This window comes from Coturnix japonica, chromosome 18 (assembly GCF_054131305.1).
Source record: "Coturnix japonica strain WE chromosome 18, WE-NBRP24, whole genome shotgun sequence".
NCBI lineage: Eukaryota > Metazoa > Chordata > Aves > Galliformes > Phasianidae > Coturnix > Coturnix japonica.
Genome location: NC_140680.1, coordinates 12,434,448 through 12,460,973, shown reverse-complemented (window position 1 = coordinate 12,460,973; position 26,526 = coordinate 12,434,448). Strand labels below are relative to the sequence as shown.

At 39.2% G+C, this 26,526-nt stretch overlaps 1 long non-coding RNA gene across 16 annotated transcripts in view; it reads right to left on the bottom strand.

Moving 5' to 3' along the window:
• The window catches only part of LOC107320482 (uncharacterized), a 102,691-nt gene that overhangs the window by 50,261 nt on the left and 25,904 nt on the right, over nucleotides 1–26,526 (bottom strand). For 3 of the 16 annotated variants that reach the window (XR_014935458.1, XR_014935467.1, XR_014935471.1), the window contains exon 4: nucleotides 3,092–3,179. The exons of the other annotated variants lie outside the window; for them this stretch is intronic. This is a non-coding gene — a long non-coding RNA (uncharacterized LOC107320482). The remainder of the gene's footprint in view (nucleotides 1–3,091; nucleotides 3,180–26,526) is intronic. 16 annotated transcript variants of the gene reach the window in all.

Genomic DNA, 26,526 nt, shown 5'->3' with positions numbered 1-26,526 from the left:
CTTTCATAAATCTTATTAATTAAATGAACGCCTCCTCTTCTGTTTTTGTGACATTTTTTAGTACCATTTCACTTTCAAGTCCTTCCCAGTCCCAATTCCTAGATGCCTCGAGAATATAAAGGCACGCATAGCCAAAATACCCCAAGTTGTCTGTTTAATGCTGTGTCAAAGAAACAAAAAAGTAAACATCGCACGATTTTTCACTAAACAAAATTAACTTATGGAATGTCATCTTCCCACTGACAGAAATATATTAGAATTCTTCTTATACGATTAGAGCTCTGTAGAGAAATAAAATTATTTTGGTTGTCATATTCTACTTGCCTTCCCCTTTGCTTGCCTACCAATCTTCTCCAGAAAATTACTAAAAAGCTGTTTTTATTTTAAGATAGCAAAGGATTTCCCAATGGAATGTTTTTATGAGCTCTGATCATTTATTCCCTGCTGTATACCTTTAAATATTATGTCACAGCAAAAATAATCGTCTTTTGTTTCTAATCTTCCTCTCAATCCACTGAAAATTCAAAGAATAATAATTCTTCTCCAACTTATGACACACAAGTGAATACTAGAACAAGCCAGAAAAGGTTCACCATAGGTTGCTAATGGTAGTTAATAGCTAATAGATAGTTAACAGTAATCACTTGGGGAGAACTTTCACAAACACACCAGAACCCAGAACAAAAAAAACCCCACATAACTGCTATGATTTTTCCAGTAGAACAATGATGCTGACACAGTGGGGAACTTTGGATCAGGCAAAAATAAGAAAGGTGTTGTGCTTCTTATCTTAGTTTGCACATCCTCAAAGTAGAACCAGTCCTGCTCCCAACTGCTTAACGAATCAACCCTGCTCTCAATACAGCTGAACTCATCAATGATAAGATTAGGAACAGTATAGATGGCCATAAGCAACTAGTTGTATTTCTCTTTTGTTGGTAAGTAGGTGATAATAAGCATGCCTTTAAAAAAAAAAAAACACCACAGTAACTCTACATATGAAAAGATAAACCAAAGCAAATAGACATCAACATCCCAGATTGCTTTGAAATGCAGCATATGCAACAGCCACTAAAACCCCCTTAATTTTTACCTTATTATACGCAAATACACCATAAAAAGAATATCCAACAGAAAGGTCATTTAGAAACTGAAGAGTTCTTGAAATCACAGGTTCACACCTTCTCTGGTATTTAAGGTTTGTCACAGTAAAACAAATTGATAAAAAAAAGTGATTTTAGAACATGATTTCCTCCTTCTGAGAATTGCCATGCATAAGCTCAGACTAGCACAACCCTACATTACAAACATATTCCTGTGATATGTCTTACAGTTTTCCATTTACGAGACAGAAAATGCTATAAAAGCATGCTAAGTGTGGGTTTTTTCTTCCTGAATAAGATATTCTACTACTTTTATAATACCCACATTTAAAATACCCCTACTAAAACATAAATCCATCAATACGCCTCTGTCGCGTGTCGTAATGAAAATACCAAAGTGAAGCTTAGCCCTACCTGCATTTATCTCACTTTTCAACACAAAATCCAAACACCTGACTTCTGCAGTATTCCTCTAATTCTCCATGAGCTAAAAACAAATCGCTCACATTTCCCTCCAGAATACAAGAAATGGAGCACGGAGAAAAACCAGAGGGCCAGATGCACTGAGCTACCAATGCACCCAACTGCAATGGAATCCTTGCCTTACGGTTCATGTTTTAATTCCCATTTACCTCTTATAACTAATACTCAAGATACACAGCAGATGCTGCAGTTCTCCTGATTGAATCCTTCTGAGACATTGGCCCACAGAGCGAAGGAATGCCATTTTTCTCATATGAGGAGTGGTTACAACAGCAAGTGAGGAGCTGCTGGACTTGTGGACTGGCATGGGAACGCCATGTGCACCTCTGCCAAGGATCTGAACACTAAAAGGGCTACTCTATGAAATTCCTGGTAAGGCTATGATGAAAATAGATCCATTAAGGAACACTCTGCCTACGCAAAACTCCAACTCCCCAGAAACAGGACTGGAGAAATTCAGTAAAAGGCACATTCATTAACTTCCAATGATAAAGTGATAAAGAGTCTTGGGTCTGATGTGACTGTAGCACTTTAACTCTCGTCTGAAGGTCTAAAGGACAGCTTACGACATTAATAAATCTCAAAATATTCCTGTGCTACAAAAAAATATGCATTTAATGAACCTTTAAACCATAAATTGAACATTGGTTTCTGCAGGTACCAGCTGCTACAAGAAATAGTATCTCAAATTGTTTTTCTGTTAATGACTGAACTAACAGACTTGATGAGTTATCAACAGAATGTTTTATTTAGGAGAAATAGGGGTATGGTCTCATATTTCTGTATCCTGCCCACTGCTCTTTGAATGTACACAGTGTCAGTAACAAATCACCTACAGTGCCATACTGGATTGCTCCATGAGACCCTACTGGTTGGGTTACATTTTGATTTCCCATTGACATGCTACCACTGGTGAGAAGCTAGCTTATTTTAATTAGCACAAACATGAGTCTGTTTGGACAACAGCCTCACAGCCAGCTCTTAAAGAGCGAGTACCAAAGTTGTTCTTTGTGGATCCATACTTCCGAGAATACATTTTGCCAGGTGTTAACAAAAAGCAAACTACAGGAGTCTCCCCAGCACAAGATTTGTTTAACTTGGCCAACAATCTATTCTGAGATATTTGACGCTTTACAAGTAATGCTATCAGCATCTGAGGGTGCAGGAATGGAAGAGGGGAAGGGTGGGATCTGCTTATGCCGGGGCTGTCACTGAGGAAGAGTCTATGAAATCTCAGCTTTCTCACATTAAGCCATTTCTGGAAGTGATGTAAGCATCTAGGAGGGTGTATTTATATGAAAGTGCTTATTTAGAGGCTTGAAGGACTTTCAGTCAGCAAGTTATGGGTGTTCTAAAAATTACTATCCTTTAAATAATTGCAATTTACAGAAGAGATTTTTCAAGCAAATGGCAGACAATGAAGTGAAATAAAACATGGATTTTACATAAGCATTAAAGGCAAAACAAAATACATGCAGAATGGAACCCAAGCAGCACAAACTCACGTTTTTGTCATAAATATTTCCAGAACACAGTTGTCATCTCTTACTCATAAGACTTCTGAAATGCGGGCATACACCTAGAAATAAACATCTGCACAGAAACATGTTATCAATGTCACATGTTACAAACATTTGCTTGTAAACATTTATTCTACAATATCTCTCAATTTTGACATTTTAGGAGAAAAGTACAGACACAAATGCCTGCCAGTCCAACCTAAGTGAAGCACTTCTATGAGATGATAATATTTACTCTGTATTCTTCATAAAAAAATTGAGTCGTTTTTGTATCCAAAAATCTAGTTTGGGTAAAAGCGTTTATTTGGATCAACTTGATAAAGAAAGGAGAGGTGCTCCGTAACTTCTTCACAGCATCCTGTAACCCACTTTAGCCTGAGCGCTTGTAGCTCTGCTGTTTGCTTAGAACCAGACATTTCATTTCAGGCATTTTAGTCTTTAGTTAATGTGAACTAAGCATGATTGGTTACACATAATTCTTCCTTATTACGTGATCAAGTCAAGGATCACCAAGGCCTGAAATGCGAGCACCAGCCCCAGCAGATGCAGTGACAGGTTACCCAGCAGTGAAAGCCTGGTGCCATCTAGCTGTCAATTCTGCTTGCTGACATTATATATTCCACACTAACTCAGGCAACTCCGGTTCCCATATCTCAATTTCCTCGTGCCGTGTTCCTTTCTGCTAGTGAAGCAATCCCATGACTTTCATTACCAACCAAAGCAGCAGCATTCTACCGCTAGGGAAGTTAATAAAAAATTTGTGCACCAAAAACTTCAGCTTAAATCAGAGCATAATAAAAGTGTGAGCAAATAAAAGTGCTGCTGTAGCCAGAAAGTGGAGCAAGATCGTGGATAATTTACTTATCTTATAAGTTAAAATATCACCTTTCATAATCGTATGCATGTAACTTGTTGTGATGAATGCCAGCAGTGAAAGGACAATCGAAATATGAAAGAAAGCAAGGAATATGAAAGCACAAGGAATACAATGTCTTTCAAACTCTACAGAATATTACATTCACATTGTAAATGTGAAGCTGTAATTGATAACAAAACATAGCCACAATTATAATATATGCAATGATAAAAATCCTATATTCCTATTTAAAAATAACCCATCTCTCTCTGAACAGTGTGCCTCTGAGATGCTCCAGTACTCTCGGTTTTAGCTAAACCTAACTATGCTTTTTAGCCGGAGAAGGAATTGCTCCAAGGAAGGAGAACGGTGGGCAGAGTGGGCACAGGGGGACGGGGCAGCCCAGCACAGCCTCTGTCCCGCTGTCAAACCGGGCTGTGCCACATCACAGTTTAACACATAAATACTAAACCAGCAGCCCGCACTGACAAAGAGCAGTGCTTTAATCCACAATTATCCTTGTAACTCTTACTACTCCTTTTATCATCCATTAGCTTTGATTCCCATTATCCCATCAAGAAGTGTGTCAACGCTTTTGTCCCTAGGGATTTCCCACCACCGCTAGGATCTGACAGCCAAGCCCGAGCGCTAAGCAGGATCATTACCTCTTAAATCCACTTATCTGATCCACTGAATAGTAAATTGAAAAGCTCATTAACAGCAACAATCTGATTTGTTTTCACATGTGACAGGGTCATTTCAAGTCAGCATGAATACAGTGCTTGTAATAAAAGCTACTTCTCGCCCGGTAATGTGACAAATCGTAAGCTAAAATAAATGTGATATTTTAAACGCATTCTTCAAGATCATTTTCAAACCGAAACGCACTCTTAGGATGTAAAAATAGAAGAGCAAACAACCTCCAGCCACAACAGTGAAACGCCCTCAGACTTTTAAGCTCTATAAAAAATTAATGATAAAGCATTTTGGACGTATAATAATAAAATACTCTTCAGCAACAAAGGCTGCACTACGTATTCAGAAGGAGAAAAACACTGTTGAAAGGCGGGGAGGGGGGGGGGAGGTCATAAAAGGATGTGAATTGCATGTGGAAGTGATCTCATCTCAAGCTCGTCTGCATCATGAGATGCCCAGCCATCCCTGTACAGCAAGGACAGCCATGACTCGTGGCTGCAGGTCTCTCTGGAGACCCCGAGCAAGGAGCAGGATCATTAACTTGCAGTAGGAAGCAACCAGGTAAAGCCTTTGCACAATAGTTCCCCAATCCTTCCAGCTGTGGGATTTGTAACTTCCAACGTTATGCAGTCGTGCTGTGATGCTGCCACATAATGTAAGTCTCTTAATAATAAAATCAGATCACTGTCATCATCTCATTTTTACATCAGTTATGAATGGATGTGAAAAATCCACAGGAGTGCTCACATTAGGCTACAACGTTAGATGAGCTTCATCTAACATGAGGTACAAGTTCATAATCAAGGTCCTTAAAACAAGGCCAGTCTCGTACGACCACTTCAACCACAATGACAGAGTACAGGTCACAATACTCACAGGTGATTGCCATAGCCATGACAGTCAAGATAAAGAAGAAATCAGTAAGATACCACCAATAATAATAACAACATTCTCAAACATGTTATATCCAAGAATCACATACACATCAAGGTCGGAAAAGACCTTTAGGGTCAACAAGTCCAGCCATCAACCGGACCTATCAAGTCCCATCACTTCACCATGTTGCCCAGTACCATGCTCATGTCTCTCCCATACCTGGCATGGGGATTCCCTGGGCAGCCTGTTTCAATGCCAGACCTCCCTTTCTGTGACAAATTCTTCCCAGTGCCCAATCCGGACCTCCCCTGGTGCAACCTGAGGTTGTTTCCCCATGTCCTATTGCCTGTCACCTGGGTAAAAAGACAAACTCCTCCACTGTGCAACCTCCTGTCAGGCAGCTGTGGAGAGAGGGAATGAGGTTCGCCCTCAGACTCCCCCAGACTGAGCAGCTCATTCTCTCAGCTGCTCCTGTTAGCTCTTGTTTTCTAGCCCATTCATAGCTTTGCTGTTCTTTGCAGCACACACTCCAGCAACTCCCATAGCTTTCTTTCTGTGAAGGGCCCCAAACTGGCCACAATACTCCCAGTGCAGCGTACCAAGGGACTGGCTCAGGCTGCCTAGAGTGTGCCATCCCTAGAGGTGCCCAACACCAGGCTACCATCCATCCAGCACCATGCAGCCCCAAGGGTGAACTTTACGGTCCCTTCCAACCCAAGCCATTCTATGAATCTTTCTATGAATGTAACTTCCCTGATCCTTCAGGGAAAGGAAATTGAGTGTTTAGGCAAGAGATCCAGGGATCCTTCTTTTTGGCCCCATTCGTACAGTTAAAGCCACCTCTGAGCAAGAAGGATGCTGGGGAAGGCAGCAGGCTCACCGGCTGTGGTGCCGCTCCATCTTTTACCACCCAGCAGCCTTATGGGTTATTCAAATGACAAATCTCTGCGCTTCCAAATGACTCGAACTCTATTTTCCACATTTCAAAAAGAAGAAACACAATTGTGGAAGCCACGTTTTATAAAGCAAAGCACCTGCATGTAAATGCAACTTAAAGGAACAGAAAAAAGATGTGGTAATTACACGAAAGCTTTATTTCCCTGACTCCACTGCTCTTTGGCCTCAGATAAGTTTAACCTCGCTTTGTCTTCTGAGGTCTTTTTGGTGCTATCGTTATAACTCTGAAGAAGCTAATTACGTCAATTCTTAAATGTGAAGCAGATTACAGAACTGGGAAGGCTCAGAATATGAGTTCCTAAAGGTTGTATGGCTATATAATGACAGTCACAGAAATTCAATAACGGCACTGTATGGAATGTACTCAAACACACCCCATGAAACAAATTAAAACAGAGCAATGAATCTCTCATACTGTGCAAATAAGAAAACACAAGAAGATGTTGGTTTCTATATGTTTCATAAGGGCTATTATAATGAATTAAGATTTTGGATAATGAATCTTCAGAAAATTACAGGAAAGTTATTACCCGTAGGCAGAGCATAAATGCTTAAGATATTATAACTTCCTTGAAGCTCTCCAGGCCTTGCTGCAGAGAACTATCAGTGCAACATTAAAGTATTTTGTCATGTATACTGAGGGAAGCAGATCTTAACCGTATTTACTCTGAACTGACAGAAGCTGGGCTGCCTTTGAGCCCCGAGCAGCTGCGCTGGGAGCCCCCATTGCCCACAGCCTTCCCCTGCCTGGCAGCTGCTCTGTGCTTGGGATGCTCTGACCACCACCTCTGTCCGTAACTGCTGAACTCCACACCAATCACAAAGCAAAACCATAAGAAATTGACCCAAATAATTTCAGATGGATCTTTGACAAGAAAATTAAGGTACATACAAAATAAGCAGGCTGTTCTCCCCTTCATTACTGCATGCATTCCTATGTGTCAATTACATAAACAACACACCACCTCCTGCCTTGCCCACAAGCCTGTCCGAATAAAAACACTGTGTTAAGTCATTTCTTAATAGACAGATTGCTACTGTAAAACAGTATTTAAGAATCAGGGCTTTACTATGGTGACTAAGTGGAATGTTGAGGCAGAAAAAGTCAATATGCAGCATGGCACACTTACAGCTGAAATGCTCTGTCCCACAGTGTGGATAGCAGCAGGGAGTAAGACACCATCCCAGGCTGCTCCCATCTCCATGCTCCATAGCCCAGAGGAGCAGATAATTCCCAGCAGCTGTGGGTGCCACCTGAAAAAAGAGGGCTTAGTTCATCTGCGAGGTCTTATTTAGCCCATTGTTAAACAGCTGTTTAGCTTTAAAAGTCTCCAGACTACCATTCTTGTAAAGGACTGCCACAGATTTGCAATTCCACTGATTCTTTTTTTTACCCCCTGGGGTTAAAGTACAAATATCATTCTGAAAACTGATAAACAGCGTTAGTAGCTATTACTTCTGAACATCATCCCCAAGATTTTTGGTTTCCAAGGCACGGTCCTGCTCTGCGGTTTCCATCAGAGCCATACACTGCACTGCAGAGGTGCAAAGCCATCTATGCACTCATGCATTTGTTTCAACAAGAAAGTAAACTGCTGCTTTAAAATCCTCTAATGACTGAAATGAACCATTACTGTATGGATTACAATTCAGCAACAGATTTCTTCTTGTACTGGAGTCACAGAACTCCCAAAGGTAAAGTAGCATCTACCCCCTTTCTTACTTGCCATTGGAATACTAAAAATCTTCCAGCTTTGTTTTATTTAGCTGCTTAATTGTATCTAATGAGTGTCTCACTTAGCAGGCTTACCTGCACTAAACTTCAGCATTCAATATCCTTTAACATCCACACCAGTTTGGCACTTAAAGACAAGTCATAAAAATCCTGGCTATTTATTATATTTTGAGAATTGCTATTTCTAATAGTATTTCACTGTCCTGACTTCAACACAGCTGCAGGTGTTCTGCATCTCAGGATCAAGCCCTAAGCATACCAAATTCGGTGATTTCACATATATCAGAAAGGTTTTGCACTGGCGCTGTACATCAGAGTGCTTTTTGCACATCTATCCCACGGCATAAGGAGAGGTGTTACAGCCACCACAGCTAATACTAGCAATTTGAACAACCCTCTTTGGCAAGCCAGAAATAAGATAATTGTTCAACATAGGCTGGCTCTTCTGAAATACTGGAAGCATTGCCTGTAATTATAGACATCTGTCATTGCTAGCCACTCAGTAGTAACCCTGACATCAATATACAACTATAACACTAAACTGCCTGCAGGCATAGCAATGGAAGCCAGATACGAGAGGCGGGCAATCATCTGCCTCATCCAAACTATCTGTCAAAGGTTCCTAACCACAAATAGCTCTTACGTTTTGTATCCTTAGGATAATATGTTGATTTATTTTAGATGCTCTAATATTTACAGTCCAGGCCATCTACTAAAATAAAGAAACAAACCTTATGGCTAATGGAGGCAGTTACCGTTCAAAATCATCATGAAAGGTCATAGCTCACCACTCAAATGTTAAACACCGACGGCTGCTTTGTAGATGCACCTGTGCATAAACTTCCCCCCTCCCTCCTCCAAAATCATACACCACCATTTCCAACTACAATTCGCAACGACTGCTATTCTCTCATCAGCCGAGATGTTATCAAACGACCCGGAGAAATATTTACATTTGGAACAGCTGCAAACATCTTGGCAAAAACGTGTCCAGCATCTTCTGCGGACACACGGCTGAATTCCAGCGCCCCGGAGCTCACCGGGTCAGTACAGACAGGGCTTGGGGCTCTGCACAGTAATCGTCAGCGCCCAGATCTGAGAAAGGAATTAGCATTCATCATGCAAAGTGTGTTTATGGATTAGACCTTTCATCGATGGTCAGTGGGAAGCTGAATTTACCCCCAGCCAATGAAGAACCTTCCTTGAAATTAGCAGGTCAACGTAGATAATTCCCTTTCATTTAAGGTGAAAATCATGCTGAAACCATCAATCTGCTTTTTTTGTGTGTTTCTTTTTTTGTCCTCATTTGGAAATCAATCTCAGAAAGGGGCAAAAAAGATTGTAGGTTTAAACTAATTAGGAATTAACATCCTTACAATTATCATAATTTGTTATTAACAAAAGCGAGATTTCTTAGTATGATTCACAACAGCCTCTGCTGAAGAGAAACTATTAATTATTAGACAGACAGTTAGCTTACAAGTGAGCTGCATTTTAAAAACCTCCTTTAAAATACAATTGCTAAATGCCTTACAGTGCTGTAATGTGAGACAGGTTCAAATCTTATTACTTCACCGAAATTAAAACCTAAGTTTTAATACTGTTCAAGTCGAACAATGATTCCACACTTTATTGCTTTTGAAATCCCTTGATGATCATAGGAAAAAATGCCCTCGAGAAAAAGAGACTCTGTTTTCGATAAACAGAAAATACAGTTTGCACTCTTAGCCTCTTTGTCATCACAAAAAAAGGATTTAATGCCAATTCTTTAAAAAAAGACTTTTTTTCACAAAATGTGCACCTTGTGTGCCATTTGTAAAATCAGCTCACTTTCTTTTATTTATTACTGCAGCGCGGCAAGGCAATAAAGCAGCTACTGATAGCTAATAAATTACATGCCTTTTAAAACAATTCTCCAGCTACAAAAACTTGTAACTACAAAGGCTTACATTTACATGGTACATCGAGTGAAATGTCAGTATTTATGTTCTATTTATCCACATAAGTAAAATCTGACCCTTTATTAAACAGCTGAGTCCAAAGCAGGGGCTGCACGCGAGATTAAATCACCGTAACTTTATAAAGCTCCCCTAAAGGTTGAGAGAACTGAACTTAAAATGTAACAGGAAATTGGCATAAACGGTTCAAGTGCAAACCATTTTAGAGATGAAACACATCTTTGAGGATGACCTTCAAACTCCCTTCAGGAAAAAACGCAATCACCAATTATTGCACGCTAAGAAGCATTGACTTCCAAATGTAAAAATAACCAAGTTTTCAATAATAGTAGCAACAGATCACTGCAATATGAAGCAAGGCTTTGCCATCACATACCATGAAAGTCAAGATTTGTTTTTTGTTTAATTTAAGTAAACATCAGAGCCTTGGGAAGGTGTTTTTCGCTTAAAACAGACTTGAAACAAAAAAGCCCCGCACACTTATTCCTCCTAAAGATGCTGTACATCTCTACGGACCTTAGAAACTCTTTTTATTCCCCCCAGCTTGCCTGCTAATTGCCCTGCACAGAACGTTGAGCTGCATGGTCTTTACTTTTGTAGTGCATTACCTTCAGGCTGATGTGCTCCTTATTTTCGTATGTTTGCTCCTTATAATTTGACCATCTCACAAATCATGAAAGCAAACACCACTTTTTTTCCTCTCTCCATCACCATGCACGCACATGCATTTAAAATGTGTGTTACCAACACTCACTTTCCCCCACGCACTGTCATTCGCATGGTATCTGTGGCTTTGGTATAGCTTTGCTCACTTTTTCCTCACTGCTGCAGTCCCAAAATGGCAGTTCCTTTCCTGAGCACAAAAACAAACTTTGACTACCTGCTAATAATTACAAGCACTTAAAATACTGCTCCTCAGTTTGAAGAAAGCAGCCCACAACACGTTAGTAAAGATGCTGCATGATTCCGGATTCCTCACCAGGCATACACCAGCACCACCATCAATCACTCTGAATGGAGATGCTGTGGGGCAGATCTTTCAGTCTGACTGAGCACTGCTTGATGCAAAATGAGATGGGAAATAGTTTTCAGACACTTTTCGACTCCCTTAATCCTCAGGCCACTTTTCCCTATGGTAACCAAAGGTTTACTTGGGTAATATGTATTTTCTTGTATTTTATACAGGTAATCACAACTTCACATTATCAAGTCAGTGGCAATCATTAACTAAAGCAGTCAAAAAAGGGCTTTAACCAACCAAGAAGTGAGAAGAAGCAAAGCAAAGCCCATGATTGCCTAATTCAGATTATTCTATCTACTAACGAAGACAAAATACAGGTGGAACTTTAATTTAATACAGAATAAAGAGTGAATGGCACCTTGTACGGCTGTACCAGGAAGGTGGTCTGTGCAGAATTGGACACCTAGAAAACACTGCTAAGAGTGGAGAAGGAATTTAACAGGGCTTACCCACTGGAGTTTGATTCAAGAGGAATTACATGTTCGTATGAATACAAAAATAAACAGCGCCACTCAGACACTGAAAACTCAACAATGGAACATAACGGCAAACTTAAGTTGGAAAGTGGAACACTGAAATGAAGCAAGAGCTTAACAGAAGGCAGAACACAGTCCTCCTTTCCAGAGGCCTTTGAGAACAGAAAGCATTTCAGAGTTGTGTTTTGGAAAGAAAGTTGTCGTTACCAAGCTTTGCTAAATTTCTGATTATGGAAACAGACACAAATTGACAGAGAGACCTATAAGATAAGAGCTCTGGCTGCAAATACAAAGACCATCATCCAGGCTAAGAGGGAAAACGCAGAGCAAATCAAAAGGCCATAACGTCCATCATTTGAATGAGCCACACTGGGATGAATACAGCAAAGAACAGCACGGTTCAACTTATGGAATCAAGAAGCAGCACCTGATGACCTAACAGGAAACACCTACAACAGCCAAATTTCATCCACGCACATCTTTGCATCTCGACCTTGCCATCTCCATTCTGCATGCAGTTCTTCAGGTGATACCATCATTTTATAGTGTGATGGACAGTAATGGTCTTTAATAATATACACGGCAGTAGTTGGGTATGTTCTGCTGACCTCTTAAGCAAACGAGATAATCAAATCCACGCAAACATGACAGATAGCAGAACATTCAGCTATGACTATGTTTTACAGTAAAAGAATCTCAAGCACTTCAGAAACCAAGCAGGCCAAGGTAGGGTGCACTCCGAGGTACTTACAGGTGTTTAGCTTAAGAAGAGATACTGCAAAATTATTATTCTTTCTCTTTATTTAAAGCTCTAAAAGTACGTACATTTGAATGACTATGCAAAATTAGCAAGTTAAAATGAAATTGGGCATTAAAGAAAATGCATAAACTCGCATGTAATTGAGCTGTACAGAGCTCATCCAAAGATTGTCTATCATGTTAATGCTACTTAAATCATCATCTCCTATCCATATTCTTTCCAAATTTAAAATATCTGGTTTAAAAATGACTATATGTTTCTATACATCATGTGATAAGCTGCCTTATTGTGTATATGACATCTATACAAATCATTTAATACTTAAATTGATATAAAAATCCTGCTTCAGAAATAAAACTTTGCTCCCATAAGACTTCTTTCTCAATAGAGCTACATGCCTCAAGAAACAACTCGTCAGTACTGAGAATGCTCTGGAGAAATAATATGGAACCTTCCTCATGGCCTTCCTAACTGCAGCTCTTTTGATCCAAATTGATGCCAACTACTGACTGCTCCAACAAAGAAGATACAGACAAAATCTATGTGGCACAAGTAACTGAAATGCTGTTTTCCTCTCTGTGCTTCAAAAGAATGTGAAATGGCAGCTATATGCCTTCCTATGATGCTTAACAGAAGTGCATACAACTCTGAACGTTATAATTTAAAAAAGGATTCCTTAATTATAGCCTTATGAACTCCGATTTAAGTCTGCAATGAACATAAAGCCCCAGAGTAAGAAAAGATAAGTTATGGAACATAAAGCTGTAGAAACAAATGGCAATATCATGCCATACTCCGTTCAGTTATTGATGATGATGTCTTAAGAGTGATTTCAGCTAAGAAAGGACTGTGTTTTTTAAGAAACATCCCTAAGTACATTCTTCTCTTCCCATCAGCATCACAATGTAATTTAAGATGGTTTTATAGTCATTTCTTACCTTAATGTCCAAATGCCTTTAAATGAACCACACCGTAGAGGAGCCAGCAGTGTGCCCTCACTGCAAAAAGACAAACCAGGCTGCAGCAGGCAGAGAACAGCCAGCAGGCTGAGGGCAACGCTTCTCCTCTGCTCAACACTGGCAGGACTCCCCAAGGTTGGTGCTCAGCTCCCCAGAAATGGATTTATTTGTTTATTTGTAGCAATTGAAGGTAGAAATAAATAAACTTCTTGCCTTTGCCCACACTTTTAAATGTAGATACACAAGAAGCAAAGTTTTACTAGGGGATTAACCCGTATTTTCAGCAGAATCAGAATGGCACGGGGGCACTGAAGCACTATTGCTATATCACTGCAGAAACCAGAAATCTGACAGCAGAGAGAAATGCCAGAACTATTAACACAACACACACAGCCCGTCCCAGTATTCTCCCCTATACTATTTAGCCTTTACAGAATAACTGCATACACATTCACTATAAGGGAAGGAGTTAACTCTGACACTCTAATAAGCCATATTTAATAGTAATGCCTTTAGCCCATGCACACCCAAAAGCTACGTTAAATTGTTAATGGCTTACTTAAAATCTACTTCTGTCAAGCTCAGGCATTGAGCAAATTCTTCTGCCTCTCCAGAAGTTGATTTTTTTTTTTACTCTTTTAATCTTTCTGTACTGCAACTTTTAATATCTGCATTGCAAATGTTTCACCTTTTAATCTAACTGATTGAACTGGGACAGACAGGTCCTGGTGAGCCCTTTTACCGTACATGCAATTCCTACCTGTCTGATCAGAACTTCTGCAGTTTTCCCCCTTGCAAAATACAACTCTGTTACTAAGATATTCAGTGCAAAAATACCAGTTATCCTGAAAGCTGCAACAGCAGCCCGTCCTTAGGTTAGCAGGCTTTTCCTTATCCTCAGCTTCATAGGAGCGAAAGCTTGTTCTCTCATTAAGATTTCCTATCTGAACATGTGCACTCTTGCACACTATTTACACAATTAGCTATCTAAACCTAGATCACAGAAAATGCCACTAGAGGGCTCACATTATTATAATACTGCATCGTTCCTATGCATTACTCCACTAATACAATTCTTCTAATCAAAGGAGAAAAACATCGCTGTCAAATGTGATGATGGCTCATCTTATAATATACACCGACAATTGTCAGCAGTCAATTGTACAGACCAGAAGGTGGTATTTGTATTTTCTACACAAAATAAGCAGTCAAAACCCTTGCTTTCTGTCCAACACAAACCATCAGTAAGTGCAGGTCACGCTCAGTGTCACGCTATGTAATGTAACACTATAATGACATGCTAGAGATAGCCTTTCACAGTTAATGGTGACAATCTTTTTTTCCCCTTCTTTCTAGGTTCTGTTGGAATGATTATATTCACTAAGTCCAAATATGATAAAGATGCTGCCTCTGAATCACTTCAGTAAGGGAGAACTACTAAGAACTCTACCCTGCAACACGATGGTCACTCTATGCTGTGCTATTTACATTGGTAAGAGTAGGTGGCTTCAGGCCCCATGCTGGGTCAGACCTTTACTGCTCAGTATCAATAGTTTTCTGCTTCAGAGGTCAATACACAAAACAGCAGCAGCAGCAATAGGATTGAGGTTGTGTTTCTCCCACACACAGAGCAGGAGACAAGAGCTGGACAGAAATCAACAAGGAAGAACAGATTATTATTATAACTATATGCATGCTGTAGATACACACAACCTGTTTTTGTTCCTGTCCGTATTAAACTGTGTGCCAACAAGAGGGTAAAAGATAGTAAAGAATTATATTTATGAATTATTATGGGAATTGGGTCCAAAATATTTTTATGTCAAGTGAAAGACTCTAAGCAAGTATTTAATTTTGGAGCAAAATATCAACACTGTGCATTTTAGACCAAAATATTAGTTGGCTGCAATCTGTCTGACCTAAAAATAAACTAAATAAAAATTAAGATTAACAGAACAGTGTGAGAGCAAAATTAACACTCTATGGCAGATGAATCCTCTATTGCACCTGTCCTCCACTGTGCAAAAGAACATCAGCCTGCCTCTGATTATTTCTTTTTGACATGATTTATCGCCTACTATTCTTTAAACTTGATAAAGCAAATTAATCTTTGATTGCAGGAGCCACTGGAGGTTGTCATTAGTCATGTAGTTTGGTGAGGCTGCATGTGTTTCATTTACCAGTCACAAAGAAATGAAAGCCCAGCAGCCATCACTGGCTGCTCCAACTGTTTTCCCGATCCACCCAAGAGAAAAGATAACAGCATTCAGTGCATGGGATTTTAAGCAGCTACTCTAGAACTGACCCAAATCAACAGAACGGAGTATTTGCTCTTCCAGAAGGAATGCAGATGCACTAAAATTTATGCTCAAAGAAAGTAAATGATTGTTAACAAGCAATAATTCGATCTGATGGACAGATTTCAACCTGTCAGTCTATTCAGTGGCATATTCTTATGTTCCATAAATAAATAAACAATTAATTTGATGTTGGACTGTCCCCATGAGACCCCCTACCTCTCCCACCTTGGCATATTTTTCCACTACGCTCAGTCTCACCATAACATCCCATGTCCCAAGTCATCCGATGCCCACATCCTTCACATTGCTCCAGAGCCACCAGCTCCCTCTCTGCAGCACTTCACAACAGGAACAAATGGCAAACAAGAACCATCACACCGGACCTTCAGAGAAGTCATTTTGAATAGAGAACAGCTCTCAGATATAGCTCTCCAGTATCAATGGCAGTCAGGTCCGAAATGCAATTGCACCAGTCAGTCTGGGTAGTGCCTCGCAGTATTTGTTGAAGAACAGAGTGGGTCTGGGGGTGAGGATGCTCCAGCTTAAGCAACCAAGAAGAGAGAAGCACTGTACGTCACCTGCAGGTGACCGGGAGGTATTTCCCTGGATTAGTTAAGGACTTACCTCCATGAAAAACAACAAGGAAGGAACAGTTGTCCTACTCAGAGGAACTGTTCCAAATCAAAACTGAAATACACCTGGCAATTCTACATAGAGTTCAATACTCTGTGAGGAACAGAGCAAAGGGCCACAGCAGGCAACTCTACCTTATGTTCTGCCAAGTGTCATTTAGTAAGTTTCAGATGCCTGATGGACACAGAAAACAACAATGTTCTTCCATCAGGCAGCATTTTGGTGCAGTACATATGTTAAACAATTACTGAGCTCACAACTATCTATGGACCATTAAATGGCACAGAACCTCACACTACCTACATGTTTCCTCTACTAGCTATGATGGACAGGTCTACATCTTTAAGATCATTAATTAGGTGGTCAAAAAAGCCAGAGGGACTTTTCTTCAATCTCTGTCTGCAGTTTCAAAGTTAAACCAAGATTTTCTAATGGCTGTTAAGTAATTTAATGCATTCATGTATTTATTTTTTGTTTTATTTTTAAACCAAGTACTGTAATTTGAAGGTGTTTTTAATGGAAATTACATTTTGCTCCTAACTGAGCTTCGTATTCAAGAATTAATAGCACCAAATGCAGACAGCTGAAGGGAAACTCCTCCAAACTACCTGCACAGGCTTCTCTGTAGAGAAGCAGAATAAACACTCAACTGTGTTTTGAGTATTATGAGTAGCAGTTTCTGATACAAAAATGCATTTTTTAAAGGTGAAAATCTCTATATTCAGCAGCTGTTCTGTATTTTCTTTAGTTGTGCAGATAATTCTATGTTTATTTAACAGGAATACAAGTACAGGAACTTGCTATTCATATATAAATACACGCTTACTGTTTGGCTTCAATGAGAAGCTATAAATTTCATCTATTGAACATTAGCTAAAAAATTACATGTGTTTATCATCTGGATTATTCTCAGATTAATAGAGATAAATGACAAAACATAATCAGCACCAACTCTGCAACTTAATCATTGCATCTGAGCTATAGGAAACACTTAATTACTCTCATTTACTAGGTGCAATCTAATGAGAAGGCATTAGCCAAATGAAAAGAATGCAGTACAAACAAACAAAATAGTTATACCATCATTAAAAAGAAACTCTGACAGTGCAGGTGACAGCATATGCAGGATAAATTACCATAATGTCATAAATGCTGAGCTGTCAGCATGCTAATGCAGTGATCAGATACCCTGGGAATCTCAGCACTATAGCTGTCAGAAACAGGTATCATAAATCACCTCTCTCTTCTGTACTGCTCATTACCACAGCTTTCCTATACATGGTTCTCAGCACAATTCAGTACAGGCAGGAAAGAAACAGACACCCTTGTATAACACTCTAACACAAACCTGCTTTCAGCAGCCTGCAGAAGGGAAGAACATCTTTGTGCAGAACTCGGTGTGAAGCTCTCTGTACCCACCCATACCTTTAGACCAAGTTCCACAACGATGAAGGTGAAGGTGCATGAAGCAATGGCCATCCATGTTGTACAAAGCATCAACCGGTGGGCAGCATGGCTGAGTGGGGCTCATACAGTCCTCAGCACACAAAAACCCACATGGGTTGTGGGTCTCAACAGAATTACAAGAGTTGAGTCCTATTCACAGTGTAGGCACTTGAGTGTAAGGTCTGTTGTGGGTTGGGTTGTTGATTTTTCCTCTACTTAATCAGATAATACCACTTTAAACAACAAAACAAAACATTAGCTTAATATTGTTTGCACAACACAAAACACAGCATCAGCCTCCAATGCCTGGACATGAGGATTTCTTTGTTACCAGCTGTGGCACAGTGATGAAAAAAATCCCTGGAAAAGGACTGAAACAATATTACTGTTTTTCACTTGACCTTTCAGATTTGCTATGCCGAGCACAATAAACATTCATTAAACTTTGAGAGCTGTAAAGTTTCAGATACCTGTGGGTGGGTCCAATTGAGAGTTCATATATACACACCCATTCATCTTATCTCACCTTTATTTTGAGAATCAAAGTCATAAGTGATAGAAATGCTAGAGAAGGTGCAGCAAGTTTGAAAGATGAAACTATTTGATCTGTAACAGAGCCACCATAAATCACCTTTAGATTGAGGGAAGAAATGAACTTTAAGAGCCTGAAATGATAAATCTGAGAATTAAGGAATATTTAGCTTCTCTAATACAAGAGAAGAGATCCTGTTATTAAGAGGTTTGATTTTCAGGTGTGTTAAATTCCTGATGATTTCCACGGTGCTAATAACTCTCATCAGTCCCCAAAATTAAGCCAACGGGCTTTTCCACTTTTGAGACTTAAATACTGCAGCAGGTAGGGAGGCCTAATTTTAATTTTTTACATTCATGCTTGTGGGGAAAAGTCTTCTCCTTCCCAATGTAAGATGTAATAGGAAAAAAAGCAAAGAGGAAGCAGCGGCACACGAAAGAATCTTGTTCACACAGCCGCATATCTGATCGCGAGCTGCACAGTCTCAAAAGGAAATGGGAAAGTTTGTGTTACGCAGATATCCCGTATGTGCAAATACTTTTGAGAGATAATTGATTTAACAGCGCATCTTCAACAATTCAACAATTCTTCATCATGTTTATGAAGGGAAGTTTTAAAGAAGATGGTTCATCCATGGGATGTGATTATTGTCAGTAGGTGAGGACAGCAGCCTGTGAAAGACCCACAGTATGTTACGAGCTGTCTCGAGAAAATAACATTGCTTGCCTTTCAGAGATGACATATTCCAGTAATTCTGTGTTTATCATTTTAAGTAGGCTTTAAAATCAAATTTTCAGTACTAACAACAGAAAAGAACAAATAAGAATTCTTGAAGTGCATGCAAAAAAAATCTATATATTATAGACATGTAATAGGATTCTTTGCTCTATCATAAGATATTGCAGGGGTGGGCAGATAAATTGCTGTCTATATTCATAGAATAATAACGAAAAAACACTCTTTAAAGGAAATCCTTCCAGATCTGTAAAACAGTGGTGACAGCAACAATCAACTAAGGAAAAAAGCAGTCAGACCTTGACTGATACCCTCATTCATTTTTATGATGAATGAAGTGCATTAAAGGGAAAACAGATGTAAGGAAGTCTGTTTAAAAAAATATATCATGCATATTCATGCAGTGCTGTGACACAACAGAAAGAATTAAATCTGAGTAGAATATAACCTGTTTCTCAGGTACCCTTGGATATAATCAAGCAAGCAGCTCTTCACTATTCCTGCTGAGTATTAGTAGAAATGAATATATAAATTCAATTTATCTGAGAACAGATAGAAGACTTGAAGGTCTGTAATCCCTAATATTGCTGTTAACTCAAAATTTTGTTTAAAAGCTGAAGAAGATATATGAGCAGTTAATCCCTGAGGAAAGTAAAACTATACCTACTAGTCAATGAGAAGTTAAACATCTGTAGTACAAAAAAAAGAACTGTTTTTAATCTCGAAACACTGGCAAAATTCTCATTTAAAACAATGTTGATTTCTCTTCATAAAACATTTCCTCATCCAGGATTGTTCATAACAAATCTATTTGTGAATCCTGTCAATGGCAAATACAGTAATGTCAGTGGCCTTCTGTGTACAATGCACTGAAGTCATAGGTGTTATTAAACCTATGAATTAGGAATTAATTATATTTAACTATTTAATGACTAATAAGCACTTTCGCTATTTTCTGAGGAAATGAGCAAATTATGATGTCTCTCTCTTCATGAGAAACCCTCTTTGGGCAACTATCAATTGAGTGTGGCTGTAATTGATAACCTAAGCTGATTTTACATTCTGTTACAAATCCAGGTTCAAAAGGTTAATTATGGCCTGGCCACAGCTCATCCGGAAACACGAAGCTGATTGCTGTATGCCTACTTAATGAAGATGTACTGCATGTATTACAGAAGCTTGCTGACAAACGATTGGGACCTCTAACATCACTGCAGCAAGCATTAACATCCACTCTGTCAGTTTAACTGTCAACGTCATATTTACAACCCCAGCACTCTCATTCAGAAAATATATGGCTCCTTTTTCCTATCAGATACTTTCTACTTTGTTTTTTAATTCCATTAAATCCTGGAGTTGGTAGTGGTGAGTCAATCCAAAATGTGTTACCCATTAAGAGGGCTGCTTCAAAAGTAATGCCTATTTTACTGTTAGTCCATGGTGCCAGAGATGGATGGTGGTGGGATGGCAGTAGATGTTGAACCTTCCTACCAATACCACATTACATTGTGTTGCTGTGAGACAGATGGCAGCAGAGGGGCAGTCTGACACAATGGCTCTGATGTGGAAGTGTGTATGAAGCGAAGGTGAGGAACTCAATTCCTACATTGCCATCCAGCAATGCTTGCTCAACATTTATGGAGACCAAAAAGATGATATGAGCACTTGCTGCCTTCTGACTTGCATCCGTTAGGGCTGATGAAAGATGGCTTGAGTGGCCAACATTTTACTAGCAACAAAATTTTCTTTGCTGGAGAAAATGCAGAGCTAATGGTGGGTACTAGGATACAAAATAGTGTTTACTAACTGAGAACCTGCTCTATCAAATAGCATTATAGTGCTCTTCTGATCTCTGTTGTAGTTTCCATGGAAATAAATAGGAGGCATTACTTTCAGAGTGATCTACGTATCCAACAAGCTTAACAATCGGAAGGGTCAAGACTTGCCAACTTTTGCATTTACCTTCCTCTCTAAGACTGAATTTAACCATGCACATTAGTCTCGGCGTATTTAAATGATACCCATACATAAAATAAATATATTTCAATGGCATCTGAAAATTACCATTATAAGCCACTTATAAGGCTAGAGGTGACAAAACAAACATTAAACTCTAAATGAATAGCTCCTTGATTTCATCCACAAGACCAGCTGATAATAAGATCCTCCTGCATACTCTGCACAAAGCACAGTACTTATAGGGCTGGAAAAAGATGTTTACCATTTAGCAACAACAACAAAAATAGCAGAAGTTTCCAGCAGATGAATAGTATTTCTTTTTTTGCTCATTTTTTGTTCACAATACAGTATTTTCATGGAGATGCCAAGCATCACTGTTATCTATTTGGGTGCACCTGGCAACAGTAATGGTATTTCCAGACATAACTGGACTTCTGTTACACATCACAGGTTAATAAAGTCCTCTTTCGACCCATGACATTTCACTTCTTATGTAGTATGCAGCTGATGATAGCTCAGAAAATAAAACATGCAGTTAAGAAACAATAGTGACCAGTTGCACTATTGCAGCTAAGCCAGTGGTGATGTTCCAACTGTAGAAACACAACTACCTTCTAAAGGAACCCTCCCCTCTGCATACAGATTCTTACCAATACAGGCAACCACGTCACTTAATCCTTTTATAAATCTCTCAAACTTCATTTTAAAAATCTGTTAATAGTTTTCCCTCCACAAATCCCCCTCTGGGAGGCTCTTCTGGGGCCTCAGTCTTTTGATGAGAAGAAACTGTTTCTGAATTTCTAGCCAGAGGTTATTGATAGCCATATCCATTTGTTCTTCCGCCAACAGCATCCTTAGTTTAAAAAGCTCTTGTACTTCCTTAGCATTTTTAGCCCTGCCCTTTCCCTTCCCCCATGCATATTCACAGCGATCAATTACATCCCATCTCAGCGCTCCTTTGCAGGGTGAATCCAAGAAGGCTGAGGCGCTCTCCATTTCAAGTTTATGGCCTTTCTCCATGCTCACTCTACTTCAAATGAGTCTCTCCAGCAGATGTAACTGCAAACACAACAGAACTCTTCTGACATCCCATACAAAGGGTTCCCACAGTGTTTTTTATTTAGGATTTGCAAGGGGACAGAAATTCTCAGACAATAAATTGCTGCGCCTCAGGCACCATGCAATTAAGCCATTAGAACACAATCTTCTGTCATCACCTCACCCTACCTGTGTCAAAATGAAAGCTGAACAAAAATTCTGACCTGCCAGACCAGGGAAGGTGAAATTTATTTAAGTGCCTTTAAAATGCAGGAAAAAAACCTCTTAGGAAATGGTAAAATAAAGCATTTTATGCACAGCTTTCCAAAACTGTAGTGTCTCCTTCACATATTCAACACATCTTAAAATGCATCTGCAACAAATAAATAAATTCAGCCATAAATACATCTCCCAGCGCAGGCAGAAAACACAGTTCAGCACATTCTGCTCAAACAGCAAATGCTTCCTTTTGTGCCCACACAGCCTGGACTAAAGATGGAATGACTGCTGCATCCCTTCTGCGGGGAAGGGTGGAACTGAATGCACGAGCAGCTCGCCACACCTAACGCAGCAAACAGGCACATGAACAGTGCTGTAGCACAGCCAAACTAACTACCTTTGGGAGTCTCTGCTTTACAGATGCTGCGCCCCTGATTGAGAAGTACTTACTACTGCAAAATGTGCACGTTAATCTTGGTTCTAACATCCCCTCCATCATGGCATAACATCTCTACTTTCTGGGGTCATAAAGCCTCTTAACTAATGATGTACGCATTAGAATGCTTACAGACTTTCCAAATTTAAGACCGGAATTTTCAGAAAATAAATGCCAACCTATTTGCTAAATCACCACCACATTCTTGATTTAACCGATATGCAATTAAAGCAATGTTCATTAGCTTCAAAAACAGACATTAAAATATGATGATGAACCATCATCAATATCTACTTATTTCAGGAGAAAGCAGCCGAACCCATAAAGCTGCAGTCAAATACCTGAGCCTTTCTTCTTGAACTGCTAAAAAGGAACCAAAGGGAAAACTTCAGCCTGTTGTAACAGTAAAAATTCCCTGAATGCATGAAGATAGAGTACATAGAAAGCAAAATTATCTACTTCATGATGGGAAATCAAGGACACAGTCAGCTAATGTACTTAAAAAGCAAACTAACAAGCTGGCCTATTAAATGTGTACTGCCATTTGCTATGTTTCTTTGCTGTGTATTACTGTATTTACAGTCACAGACAAAGCCACCTAAGAATAAGATTGCTGTCCTGAAATATCACTGTCACTTCTGTTAGAGACTGGTTTTCTGCAACATGAAGCAAGGATGCCTACTGCCACCAAAATCCATGCACTGGAAATAGGGTAGGAAAACACCCATAGAGATGTCATGTAGGGAAGGCCTACTTCGGTGCACTGTTAACAAATGCAGGTACTGTGCAATGAGTTCACCGAGACAAAACTTAACCAAACTAGCTTGCATAAAGCCACACTCCCCATGCACAGCCACACTCACTCATTAAACAGGTGAATAATCCCACAGACTTCAGCAGGATTACAGCTGTGCTTAAGAATAAGCTCTTCCTTAAGCAACATGCTGACTGTGGGTGGATTTCTGAGCACCCTGCAGAAATGCTCTGTTAGTCCAATTCAGCTGTATCGGAGCTCCACCACTACGCGAGACAAGGGAAAGCACACAGAGAAATGCAATGGAGGCCAAGATGGGCTGCTTCACAAGCAGCAAGGAGGGACTGCTGTGAATGTTTTTCGCCACTCTGTACTCAATAGGGCTAATCAATTGAGATAAACTACTGAAAATATTCCATCAGCTTGTATGCAATAACTCCAGTTTAATAATTATTGAACACAGTTGTAGCCAAAGCACTGCAACCTTAAATCAAATATCACTTCATATCAGGAGGTCTTAAGGGACGATTTTGTCTAGCAGTGTATGTGGCGTACTCAGATATTAGCATAAAACTACAGTTGCTACAGTTATTTTCAATATAAAAGGTTGTCTACAAATCAAAATTAAATCCCCTTCACTTTATTCAGAGTAAATGGCTGCATAAAGATGCAAACAAATTAACTGAAAGCTTGAAAGTCAAGTCCTCAATTACTATTTAGCAGCAACTTTACTGTATTTGAGCATTATTTACTGTATGCTTAGCTGTTTTAAAATGCAATCCAATACTGTATAATAAAAAAACAAATGGCACAACAAATGATTGACGATAATGCAAATGTATGAATACCTGAGTCTGAACAGTGCTGCTGCTAGATATACTGCTAAATACTGTACCATCCTCATGCCTAACAAATCATTCACGAAAAGCAAAACTACAGTTTGTTGTGTAACTGCTCAAAGCCAGCATCCCTCCTAAATGTCTGCTGATTCAATGACTTCCAAGCAGTTTTTATACTCGGTTATTAAAATAAGTTGAGAACTCTCACTTAAATATAAGCTGTTTCTACTGAGTGGGGAAAATACATAGAGCTGCAGAGGTTATGAAGAGCAGCCATTATGACAGAATAAAGACATGATGAGTTCATCAGTTTAAACACTATTGAACGCACACAATGTTATTGTGTTGACTTACAGCACCCAGTAATTAGCAACATTACGAAACAGCACCGCGAGTCTCCAGATCAAGATACAAAACAGCTGCATTATCATAGAAGGATGTCTATAACATCATCTTTATAATAATGATAAAGTGTTCTATGCAGAGTGTTCTATTTGCAGCAGTGATTCATTGTGCTGGGGGAAAAAATGCTGACACTTTGAGAAGATATTTTCCCGTAAAAGGTTGAAGTCCTTAAGCAGCAAAAAACACCAACGTCCATCATCTTTAAACTCTATTGATTTCTGGTGAAGATTTAAAAGGCTGTTTACTTATTTCCCATCATTTCTGTCAGAGCTGTAACAGTTCTCTTCCCACTGAATAAACCTCTCATGATCCTCTTGGTGATTAAGGTCAGACAAAATGTCAAACTCCTAATGCTAAGTGCTTTCACATTAAAAATTAATACCAAATCACCAAGTAAAATCCAAACAAGAAGTCAGACATGTAAACAGTACACAATAAGGGCAATACTGACCATTACAAAAAAGAGGTATAATGCATACATGAAAAAACATTTGGCAACAGGTAAGAGCACATTCTTTCACTTTTGCATCTTTAACCCCCTTTCTTATTTTAGAGTTATTGTACTATGTTTGACACCATCCTTTTAAAAATCCTTTTTCCATTAAAGCTTGCAGTCATCTCCTCTATTTACTCTCAAATGCCATTTATTATATGACCAAAGTATTAGAAGGATTGGTTCTATTTTATTCCGAGCTTCAACCAGGAAGAAAGTATTACTTTCACAGCTGCTGTTGAATACAAAGCAACTACAGTGGTAACCAAAAAACATCCAAAGGGTCCCCTACAACCAAAGGGAAATAACTTCTCATTATCTATACAGTATGTAAAACTGGAGATCATTGTGCATTCGAATGTCTACATACATGAAAAGATGGCTAGAGAATACAGCCCCAAAAGAGGTTTCCTTGGCCCGTTATCCCGGCTGCTGCTACTAGAGGCAACCAGACAATATTACTTCATTCATAAACTTATCACGTTCAATCTTAAAACTAATTACTTTCTTCAACCTTTTAAATGGTTACTCGTATCCTGAGGAAAAGCACGAAACCAACACGTGTAGAGCCAAACTTCCAGGGCGATTGGAAGCCTGCAAGTAACTCTGTAATGAACTGTGAAAATAAATCTCAAATAAGGTACCCAAGTGGCCAAGGGTGAAAACAGTAGTTTTGTGTAACTAACTGGGAGTTTATTTAAGAAGACAGGTTTCAAATTCTGGTTCAGCTTTCCAAACCAACTACAAAAGATTGCTCTAGTTTCAAATACAACACCAACGTAAATGAGACATTCACAAGTGTCAGAGCGAGGAAGGAATCTCTTGATATTCAGGGAGTTCTAAACTACAAAAGCAAGAAATGGATCTATCTACAAAACTAAGCAAGTATTCTGTGCTCCGGCCCAGAAATTAAGGAAGAAAATAAGAGTATCATATGTGGATCTGTATAAGCAATATGGCTCTACTTAACTCTGAGAAGAGTCAGTTCACTTCTTATCAGTAATAACTGATAACTTTCGTCAGTCTACAGTGTTTGAAGATATACTATAAATTCTCAATATCTTGCTCTCAGGAACCTATTTGAGAAACTGAGTCACACTGGTGACTGCAGACATACCTGCTAAAGAGCTATTCTTCACATGACTATCCAGTATGATCACAGTACGAAGCAATGTAAAGTAACTGTATCACAGAAAAAAAATCATGAAAATACATTAAATGATAATACCAAAGTTTTTGCTTCATCCTCTGCATGTTGAAAACCATGTGTATACATCTCTTCTCAAAGGGAGAGCACAAAGTCATACTCAGTGACTACACACTGACAAAACAACCAC